The 11,464-nt window shown below is 44.1% G+C and overlaps 1 long non-coding RNA gene across 1 annotated transcript; it reads left to right on the top strand.

Annotated features, from left to right (window-relative positions):
* Positions 1-2,612: 2,612 nt before the first annotated feature.
* On the top strand, positions 2,613-4,306 carry LOC150049250 (uncharacterized). Its single transcript, XR_016539038.1, has 2 exons — positions 2,613-3,055; positions 3,444-4,306. It is a non-coding gene; the product is annotated as an uncharacterized LOC150049250 (long non-coding RNA).
* The last annotated feature ends 7,158 nt before the right edge of the window (positions 4,307-11,464 follow it).

Consider the following 11,464-nt stretch of genomic DNA (forward strand, 5'->3'; position numbering starts at 1 on the left):
TCTAAAGGTAGTCTTCTCATTGTAAGTGTTCTGCTGCCAAATCATAGCCAATAAAACCAACAGTGCAATCTGTATTGACTCTGCATTAGTCTTTCTCTATCCCTCCCTCCTTTCCATCTTCTCTGTTTCTCTCTAGAAGAGAGAACCAGGCTGTCTATTTCATACCAGCTGGTCTCTTTTTCCTATAATCCCACTCAGACCCTTTCCACAGGTCTCAGACTTTTAGTCTGTGCAGAGATGCTCTTATTACCTTTCAGAGATCACCATATTTTTTACCTTGGTTTTTAGCACCATTTGCTTTGTGAGAGGCACAATGTCACAACAGGTCAGTCAGTAGGAATCATAGTGATTGAAACATAATGGACAGTTTCGGACCCGCGGAGCTTCTCCACATCCACTGAGTTGTGGAAATTATACCTGGGAATTTCACGTTTGATTTTGCAGTTTATTTTGGTTTCTACATCCAAGCTTGATCAACTCTGTCCTGAGGAACCTGGCTTATCACTATGCGAACTGAACAGCCAGCATTGAGTTTGCAATGACTTGGCGACATATGTCTGCCATGGTTTACTGAGTCCAGAAGGACCTTAGAGAAGATAGGATTACAAAGGTAAATCACCATTCCTGGCTTCAAAGCATTCTTCATTATTGTGGGGAATATTTTTCATTGTAGCTAGATAATATTTCCAAAATGGGTTTTCCATAAACAACAGTCACAACAAAAACTCTCTCTCCCTGTGAGTACTTAAAAAGAAAAAATGAGAGAGTTGAAAGCCAAATTGTGACGCTATCCACAGATTAAAGCAATGTTCTTTCTTACTGAACTATGGATTGCACACAGACAGGACTGGAGTTTGCCTTGCTATATCTGAGCCACAACTTCAAGCCTTTGGTTTACTTTTGTTGTTTTTAATCTTATTTTGAAAACAGACTATTGGTAATTGGCTTCAAACTTCATTGTTTCTGCCTCCACTTTGTAACTTGGATTATAAAGGTACCATCATGCTCAGAAAAAAATTTTCATTTTTTATATGAGCCTTTAGTACCTCACTTGCTGAGCAGAATCTATAATTTTCAGGCTCTTGAAAAAAAAAACAGACTTGCTCTTAGCTGGCACTGGTGGGTCAGGCTTGCAATCCTAGTCACTTAAGAAGCTAAGACTTAAGAATTGTGGTTTAAACCCAGCCCAGGGGTGGGGGATAGAAGTACATCAGACTCTTATCTCCAGTTAACCACCAACACCAAAAAGCTGCAAGTAGAGCCATGGGTCCAGTCGTAACACACTGCTCTGAACAAAAAAGTTCAAGGACACAATCCACACCTTGAGTTCAAGTCCTAGGAATAGCCTATGAGCATACAAACACAAATCTCATTGTTCTATTTGGTGTCATTTAAATGTTTGAATCCACAACTTGCTCACACAGTCTGAATTAACAAAATCTGTACTGTTGGGAGCAGTAAAGAAAGCAGGCAAAATAGACAATGCTATCGTTGTGTATGCATTGTGCTTGAGTTGGACTAGACATGTATTGATATTAGGTTATAAGTAAGTGCCATAACCACAGGGACTTCCATAAGTGTCCATGCTTCGTTACACAGTGGCTTGAAATCCTGATGTGTGCCTGAAATCAGTGTGCTCCATAAAAGGCATGTCACCTGGTACAATGTCTCTTTATTCAAATCTCCCAGTCAGCCAGATACAGTGACTCTTTTATTCTAAGTCATATAAAAATAAAAGAAGCTGGGTGCCAGTGGCTCATACCTACCTACTCAGGAGGCTAAGATCTTTGAATGGTAATGCAAAGCAAGCCCCGAAGGAAAGTCTGAGATATTCTTATCTCCAATAAACTATCAGAAAATTCCCAGTGTCACTGTAGCTTGTTGTAGAGTGTTAGCCTTGAGCACAAAGAAGCTCAGGGGTAGCACCCAAACCCTGAGTTCAAGTCCTAGGAAGGGCAAAACACTAAAAATAAAAATAAAAAAATAAGAGAAGCTGGGTATTGACAAATCAAGAGTTTGAGGCAAAATCTTGCTGCACAGAGAGACAATATTCTCTCATGAAAAAAATTTAAAAAAAAACAATTAAGTTGCTTATGGATAAGGCTACTCAAGAGTCTGAGCCCCCAAATCTCTTTTAAAGTCAGCAGTTCAATGACATTCACACAAGATACAAGACAGAACTCATGTGGTCATCTCTCAAGAGCATCTGTTGATGCTGTGGACATTCAGGCCTCGACAGACACCTTGAGGGAAGGATGCTGGGGAGGCCTGGGCAATGGTAACTTCTTCTGGTCTGGCCAGTTGCACATCTCCCAGTAGAATGGATAGAGACCAGGGGTATGCAGGGGGCAGGACCTATCAGTGGACTTTGGGCTTGGCTCTGTTGGGATGTGAGCCCACAGTTGGCCCATTCCCCGCCCCCAACCCCCTCAGCATTCTCTCCAGTTTAACTGAAAGCACATGGGGGTGGGGGAAGCAGATTCCTTTGCTCCTGTGCACAGGATTATGGTGTGGCAGGCAGACGGGCAGTCCTCAGAGCCTGTGGATAATGTGCCTCCACTTTCAGCACTTCCTCTTAGCCTGCTTAGGGTATTGCCAGGACATTTCCCTCTGTCCTCGACTGCTGCTGGACTCAACTCCTGCCACAGCTGGAAGGGGCTGGAGCTTGGGAGACACAGGCCTGCCAGCTCCAGTTCCTTCATGTCTGCACCACTCGAGGGTCCTTCAGCAGGGGCCTGTGTCACCTCCACTGTCAGCCTCTGATCTCTGGCAGCAGAAGCATGCGGTGGCCCTTCATCTTGTACCAAAAAAAAAAAGTTGTTCTACTTCAGAAATGGGCAGCGCATGCTTAGGATCGCGGGGTAGCTGTGCCACTTGGCCTTCTTCGACTGTCCCAGAACCATGGCTGTGTCGCCCACAGCCACAGGCGTCAGCTCCACCTCTATAGCAGCTGACCTCCCAGTGGGAAGCCGGAGCTTGGCGTCCTCAGCCTTGGGGACCCGGGGCCTCGCCAGCAGTCAGGACTGCTTCGCCATCTTGTGTTGGCCGGCTGTAGGTAGGGGGGACCATTTGTGCATCCCTTTTGGACAATAGCCGGGAGCTTCTGCCCTGGGTCGGGGGCCAGGGCTGCAGTACACTGACCCCATGGGAACAAGTCCTCGGGTGCTGCGTGCGAACGGCTGTCCTCTGTCTCCTCCACTTGCTTGATGGCGCAGGGGCAGCCAGGGTGTCAGGGGCTGGGCGGGCAGACATCACAATGATGGAGGTGTCTGAGTGGATGCGAGGGGTGCCAGTCTCCCTTCTGGTCCTCCTCCAGGTGGAGGGGTGAAGGGCAGGCCCTGGCTGTGGGGACAGGCAAGGCCAGAGCCTCTGAGGGGAAGGGGCAGGGAGCCGGGCTGGGTCTGCGGGTCCCACCCTACCCACTGTGCTTTCTGCTCTTCCAGGAGCCGGTATGTGCCCAAGACACCTCCAAGCCAGCCTCGCTTCCAGCACCTCCCGTGGATGGGGGCCAGGTTCGTGATCAGTGCGAAGCTGAAGCCTGGGTCTCCAGGGACCGCTGTCCCTAGCGGGCCAAAGCTGTCAGATGGTCTTAAACCCCGCGCTCGGGCGAGGGTCCAGCTCCCTGTCTGCCCCAGGGATGTCGTTTACCAGGCTTAGGGATGTGGGCTGGGACGCTGGAGGCTCCCTCAGCACCTGCCCTCCAGCTCCGTGGGGTTCTTTCTGGAAATGGGACCTCACCCACCTAACAATGGGGCTTTCTGCAACTCGTCCAGCCTGCACACGTCCACTTTGGAGCCGTCGTGCCCTTGGTGGGTGCTGGAAGAGTTCGAGGACTCAAAAGGATAACGTGCCGCGATTCGGGCCTAGCCTCTGGCCAGCTGGTACTCGGTTGCCCGAGTCCAAAGATGCTCTCTCATGCTCTAATTTAGTTCTCTGTGTGCCACACTCGTGTCGTGGTAGTAGCGCATGACGTTCACCCCTTGCCTGAACTCTGGGCCTCCTCCTCTGACCTCAGACAACCCAGAGTTTGGATGAGATCCAGCAGGTCACCGCCGCACATAGACTCGTCCCTCCATTTCTATGATTTGGAATACTTGGGATATGCTTGGGGCTGTGGACAGGAGCTGGACACTCGTCTAGGTCCTGGGGAAGGGACAAAGGAACTGGGAGGTGGGGGTTGAGGTCTCACCCTCAGGGAATACATACTTCTTGGGGGAAGTAAGATGTTAACTCAGACAAAACAAACGGAAGCATTTGGGGAAAGAGAGAGGCTGGTGAGAGCGAGCATGCTGAGGTCAGAGCTAAGGTGTGGGGGGGGGGCGGGTAGGGGAAGGGGAGGGGAGGGCTTGTAGATTCATGGCTAAGCCAGGCCTCTGTGGTGTCTAGATGGGCTTTCTGTGAGATGTAGCTAAGTCCTGTATTGGGGAAAAGAAATCGGGGGCCACTGGAAGTTCCCCCATATACCCTACCTGTTTGTGGTGCTGAAGGCAACACCCAGGGCCTCACACATTCTAGGCAGGGTGCTATCTCACTAGACCGCACCCCAGCACCCAGACTTGGGGCTCAGGGGTGACGGAGTGAAGCCACACACTATTTTTATTTTGTTTTCTCTCTTCTCAACCCTTGGAGGTACTGCTGTCCCATTTCACAGATGAAGAGACTGAAGCTCCTGTCTCTTACCTACCCTGGGCCCTGCCTCAGACACAATTGTACACACACAAAGCCAACTCCTTTGCCACTCCTTGGCCTTTCCCTGGTTCCCTGCACACCAGGGCTCCCCCTTCTTCTTCCTCCAGGACAGCCATGAGCTCGACCTCTTCAGGACCACAGGCTCTGTGTGGGGCTCCAGTAAGCCGGCAGAGCTCATGATTCTAGAGCAACAGGGCTTAGACCCCTGAATGATGCCACTGACATGAATAAACAGTAAATTTTTACTAAAACCCATTGTAAAAATGACACAAAGTAGAAAAGGCTGAGCTGGTGCTTCAGAGTTCAGAAGTTTCTCCAAGTCTTTATCTCCACACCCAAAGTTGTGTTCCCTGTCTTAAATTGGAATCACACTGGGATCTATCTGCTGAAGCTAAGTTGCCCTCTGCCAGTCAAGGTGGCTGCATCTGACAAAGGACGTACATAGTGCCTGCTAGATCTCTAGAGCAGAGAGGATAGGTACAGACAGTGGGCCATTTGTCCTCACCAATCTGGGAAAACTGGAGATTGAGGTCAGCAGTAACATGGACTGCCTTTCAGACATCAGTCACTGATGGGAGTAGATTTTCTTTACAAGCAGTGGTCCGAACACCACATGATACTGATTGCTTTACCATGTGACAGCTCTTCCTACAAAGCCTGTAGGTGGGGCCTGACAGGAGCAGAGGCTCAAGTGCCTCTTCAAGTGTACCACGTGCTAGGTCTTTAGCTACCGACTCTTCTCAAGGTGGATGCCACAGGCAGATACTCTGCGGGATGCAGGTTGGCTCTAATATTTAGTGGCTCTTCTCTGACACAGTGCAAGACAGTCTATCTCAGATGGCATGGACAAGAACTCCAGGTGAAGATGGGCTGCCCATGTTGTGGCTCTTTGGCTGCCACTGCAGGTGGAGATTGTTCTTTGAGAGCCACCTTGACTTTGCCCGATGCTCATTCTTCATTGTCTGCCTCTGATGGAGTGGAGTCTTCATCATATGCTCTAGGCTGATGCATGTCAAGGCACAGAGCTGTTCTGTCATGGGATGGGTCTCCTGACCATGCCTCTGCTGGGCCTGGGTCTACCTCAGCTGCTATGTCTGCAGCTCCAGACAGCTTTATCTGTAGTGGACTGGCTATGCCCTACTGGATGTTCATCACAGGTGACCCCTCGGATTAGCCCTGAGACATCAGAGTAGTGTTCCCATCAGTGTTGCTCTGCCCTGTGCTTCCAGGTGCCACCTGAGAGTCTCCCCAGCAAGAACACAGATGCTTGGTTCACCATCAATGGGCAAGTTTACTTGCTGGAGTGGCTAGGGAATGTGGCTGCCCGGATACCTGGGTTCCAAGTTCTCTTTGGTCTTTTGTTACCTAAGCCTCTTCTTCCAACGGGACTCCCTGGTTTTCTGACTATTCCTTCCTACATATATTTGCACAACTGGACACAGCAGGAAAGCCTGGGTGTTGACAGTGCCTCAGTTTTCAGAAGTGGCTATGAATTCAAAGTGTTCTATGTGCTCATATGTCATCAGTGTACATGCCATAAAATAGCTGAATCCTCGAGGTGTGGTGTTACTTATTGTGATCGCGATCATGAAATGTAGAGATCAAATGATCACCAAAAGAGATTTTTAAAAATCTCCATCTACAGAGACACAAAGGGAAATGGAAATACATGTAAAGGCTAACACATCCACATGCGTGTGCAGCCACAGAGACACACAGTGCATATGGTCAACACGTGTCATACAAATGTTGGAGACTCCCCCCACCCCCAACCAATTCAACTGTTGGGACCCTATCTCCAAGATGAATACATAAACAAGCCTTTGTGAGTGGTTCAGTCCATGTGGAGGCATCTACATTAGAATGAATGCTTTTATCCATAGGCCTTAGAGACTCTCACCAACAATCTTCAAGAAGCAGATATGGACCAGGTGATGGTGGCTCACACCTGTTATCCTAGCTACCCAAGTGACTGAGATAGGAAGATACCACTTCAGAGACAGCCTGCACAACAGCAAGCTAGAAGTGAAGTTATAGCTCAAGAGAGTAGAGCACTAATCTTGAGAAAAGAGCTCAGAGACAGTGCTTAGGCCCAAGTTTGATCTCTCTCTCTCTCTCTCTCTCTCTCTCTCTCTCTCTCTCTCTCTCTCTCTCTCTCTCTCTCATACACACACACACACACACACACACACGCACAGCAGGTATCAGATGGTCTAAGTTCCTAGGTTTCTTCATTTTAAATGATTTTATTTAGAATGAAATTTTATTTTGAAAGGAAATAACATATTGATGATGACTTGGGGATTCAGAGTCTTTTTTTTTCCTGAGTGATCAGTGGGTTTTTGTTGATGGACACATCAAAGTGGTTCTTCCTTTCAACCTGGCTTCCACTCCCCACCCAGAACCTCTGTAACCACCACCAGCTCCTGAGATCCACAGGGCTGTTTCGGGTGAGCGGCTCTTGTGGGTTTGTCTGCTTTTTGTCCCAATTCTGTTATCTTGGTGATTTTGGAAGTCTTAAGAGGAGCACAATCCAGGCTTGTCCAGGCAAAAAGGGAGGGATTCTCCCTGAAAAGTAACGAAAGCAAAAAGGAAAGGGGACATTACCAAATGGCAGATAGAGTGCTTGCCTGGCTAATTTCCTGAGTTCTAAATAATACTTTTGAAAGAAATAATTGTCATTTCTCAAAAACATGTTTCCTATATTTTAGACTATTTTAAATGACTTGATTTTTCTCTGTTTTCTAATTTATGTGCCATGAAAAAAAAACATTGAAATCAAGATTTATCATAATTTATAACTTCCTATAGCATCAGTTTTATGGATTTTTTGTGTTTTCCTCCAACCTAACCCAGATTTTTTATTGTAATTAATAGAGGGGTTACAGTTATATTTGCCAGCTAGAAGGAGTATCACTTCACACACATTGATACCCCTTCTCATGTTTTTGTCCCCTAGATTTCTAAAAGCAAAGATTTTTTTTAATGAATGGTATATGGTTTGAGTTAAATATTTTTTTGATACTAAAATCTTGATATTTATTTTGAAGGTTACTGCCTACTATTATCTTTACCATTTTGGAGTCTTAACTTTTGATATGGACAAAAACTATAGCAAAATAAAAGTAACATACTATGGTAAAGCAAGTTAATCATATTCCCACAGTGTAAGTGTCAGAAAGGAGAACTAAGTAGGCAATGTTATACCCATCTGAACAGGCATAACTCCCATGAAATTATGCTTTTCATGGAAACTTTGACCATATTACTCTTGGCAGAGTTGGGAAATATTTTTGGAACTCCACAAGGTCTCTTTCATTTTAATTCCCATGAAAGGCTTTATTTTTATATACTGCATTAGATAAATCTATGAGGAAAAAAATAAGCACCATTATACCCCTGTTAGGTCACACAAAAAGAGCAAAGTCAGAGTTCACTGATTCTACCTTTGCTATTACAAAGCTCTACAGATAAAAATAAGCCTTGTAACTTTCATTTTACACTTTGTGATTTCATTGGTTCATGTTTCTGTATTACACCACTAATAGGCATTTGCACCTTTAAGTAATTTTTATGGAAAAAGATTTGTCTCACTTAGCAATTTATCTCACAATGAATTAGATTCCACCTCACTGCTTTCTACTTCTCAGTTCCCTAACTCTACAAAGTACAATGATTAAAATGACAGAATCAGTGAGCTTAACTATTGAACAACCCTAACTTTCTGGAAGGGTTCATTGGCTATATGGATAGATAATATACCTGAGAGAGGAGCAACATCTTTTGAACAATACTGTCTGGAAGTACAGTATGGTTGCTTTGAGTTCACTGGGCCACTCAGACCAAGATTTGGGAAGGAATTGTGCTTGTCTTCTCAGTGGAATGCAGGAGGTTTGGAATATAAAAGGATTAAAAAGTACTAAGGACTGAGCCCTGGCACTGTCTGAGCATGGTGAGATCACAAGTCATCCTTCTACTGTGAAAAGTTGTCCCTAAGTGGGTTTGTCAAACCAAGTTTCTAACAGTGGGAGATTGTCAAGGCTCCAATTAGTAAATCCCACAGCCCCAAAGTTAATTATTTGAGTAGTGAAAAGTGGTGGAAAAACTCATTCCCAAGAAAGAGTAGAGTTAATCAGCCATTAACCCCACAGAATGAAAGGGTTTTGGAGCCACACAAGAACTATCCATTCTCGCCTGCAGAAAAGAAAATATAGGGATTGTTATTGATAAATAAGTTCAAATAATTTGTAAAAGCAATAAAAAACTCAACAAACTTCTTAAAATAATCCTCCAACATTAATGCACTATAAGGAAAAGCATAGAAATAGTTTGAAGGCATTATAGAAAAGGAAAGAATAAAGACAAAAATGATTTCTCAGGCAAAGACAGGAATGCTTGATTAAGGTGATAATAGAGTACCACTGGAATAATTAAGATTAATGTCAATGCTGACTAAAGAAAGATAACATATCAAAGCTAACAAGTTAACAATATTAAAATGTTACAAAACTGAAGATAAAGATGAAACAAAATCTTCTCCCACTCTGTAGGCTTCCTAATTAATTTACTAGCTATATCCTTTGCCATACGAAAGCTCTACAGTTTAATGCAGTCCCACTTATCCAGCCTTTCTCTTATTTGCTGTGCTTCTTGGTCCTTATTAAGAAAGTTTCTACCTGTGCCAAGGAGGCCTAGTGTATCTCCTATTCCTTCTTGTAAAGTTTTCAATGTGTCAGCTTTTACCTCTAGGTCTTTGATCCATTTGGAGTTAATTCTAGTGCAGGATGACAAAGAAGGATCCAACTTTAGTTTTCTGCAGGTGCTTATCCAGTTCTGCCAGCACAGCTTGTTGAAGAGGCTGTCTTTCTTCCAGTCTATTTTTTTGGCTCCTTTGTCAAAGATTAGGTGGCCATAGGTCTGTGGTTTAATATCTGGGTCCTCAGTTCTATTCCATTGGTCTTCAGGCCTGTTCTTGTGCCAGTACCAAGCTGTTTTGATAATTATAACTCTGTAATAGAGTCTAAATTTTGGTATTGAAATTCCTCCTGCACTGTTCTTTCTGCTAAGAAGTGTTTTTGCTATACGGGGTCTTTTATTATTCCTTATGAAATTTTGGATTGCCTCTTCTATTTCTTTAAAGAATGCCATTGGGATATTGATGGGTATTGCGTTGAATTTGTAGATAGCCCTTGGCAAGATTGTCATTTTCAAGATGTTGATTCTTCCAATCCAGGATCATGGGAGGTTTTTCCATTTCCTCAGTTCTGCTTTAATTTCTTTTTTCAGGCTTTTAAAGTTTTCATCAAAAAGGTCCTTTACATTCTTAGTTAAGGTAATTCCTAGGTACTTTATTTTCTTTGAGGCTATTGCGAAAGGAGTTGCTTTCCTGATTATTGCCTCATTCCTCTCACTGTTGGCATAGAGGAAGGCATTTGATTTTTGAGGGTTAATTTTATAGCCTGCTACCCTTCCAAAGTTTTGAATCAGCTCAAGGAGCTTGGGAGTAGAGTCTATAGGATTCTTTAAATACAGAATCATGTCGTCTGCAAAGAGGGATAGTTTTATTTCCTCTTTCTCTATTTGGATCCCCTTTATGCTTGCTTCTTGCCTTATTGTACTGGCTAGGAATTCTAATACTATGTTAAAGAGGAGTGGAGAGAGTGGGCATCCTTGTCTCATTCCTGATTTTAGAGGGAATGGCTTTAGCTTTTCACCATTAAGTATAATACTAGTTGTAAAGGCCTCATATCTAAAATATATCAACAGCTCCAAAAATTGAATCACTCCAAAACTAATCCCCAAAGTAACAACCATCCCATTAAAAAATGGGCCAAAGACTTAAAGAGAGTCTTCTCTGAAGAAGAAACAAAAATGGCCTATAGACACATGAAGAAATGCTCAACATCTCTGGTCAGAAAAGAAATGCAAATCAAAACAACTCTAAGATTCCACCTCACTCCAGTTGGAATGGCCAGGATCAGTAAAACAAATAACAACAGATGCTGGAGGGGATGTGGCCAGGAGAGATCCCTACTACACTGTTGGTGGGAGTACAAACTCTTCAACCACTATGGAAAGCAGTATGGCCGTTCCTCAAAACACTAAACATAGAGCTCCCCTATGACCAAGCAATTCCACTACTTGGCATTTACCCAACCATCCCGAAACTAGGGCATACTAAATCCACTAGCACAACAATGTTCATTGCAGCACTATTCACCATAGCAAAAATATGGAACCAACTTAGATGTCCCTCAGTTGATGAGTGGATCATCGAGATGTGGTATTTGTACACAATGGAATTCTATGCTGCTGTCAGAAAAAACGACATCGCCCCATTTGTTAGGAAATGGAAAGTCTTAGAAAAAATCATGTTAAGTGAAGTAAGCCAGACTCAAAGGAAATTAAGCTCAATGGTTTCCCTCATTTGTCATAATCAGTAGAAACCTTGGGCTCTACTAGCAGAAATCTGCAATAGAGCAAAACCTTGATACATAAGGCCATATAGTTTGAAGCTAATTGAAAAGACCTCCAGGATATTGAAACAAAAGCCATATAATGAATGATTGTTGTCCTTAATGTACTATGTTATCTCTCATCTCTTTTGCTGTCCCTTGGTTATCTCATATTGTTACAGTATTTCACTTTGTTATCTGATATATTGGATTTATTTGTATTTGGTTATTTGAAATTGGATAGGGAAGGGGGGAAAACCAAAATGGGTGGGGGGGTGGGGGGGAGGGTAATGGGGACCAAGACATGTGAAAGGGTATCA

This window comes from Megascapheus bottae, chromosome 20 (assembly GCF_031878675.1).
Source record: "Megascapheus bottae isolate mThoBot1 chromosome 20, mThoBot2.hap1, whole genome shotgun sequence".
Taxonomy (NCBI): domain Eukaryota; kingdom Metazoa; phylum Chordata; class Mammalia; order Rodentia; family Geomyidae; genus Megascapheus; species Megascapheus bottae.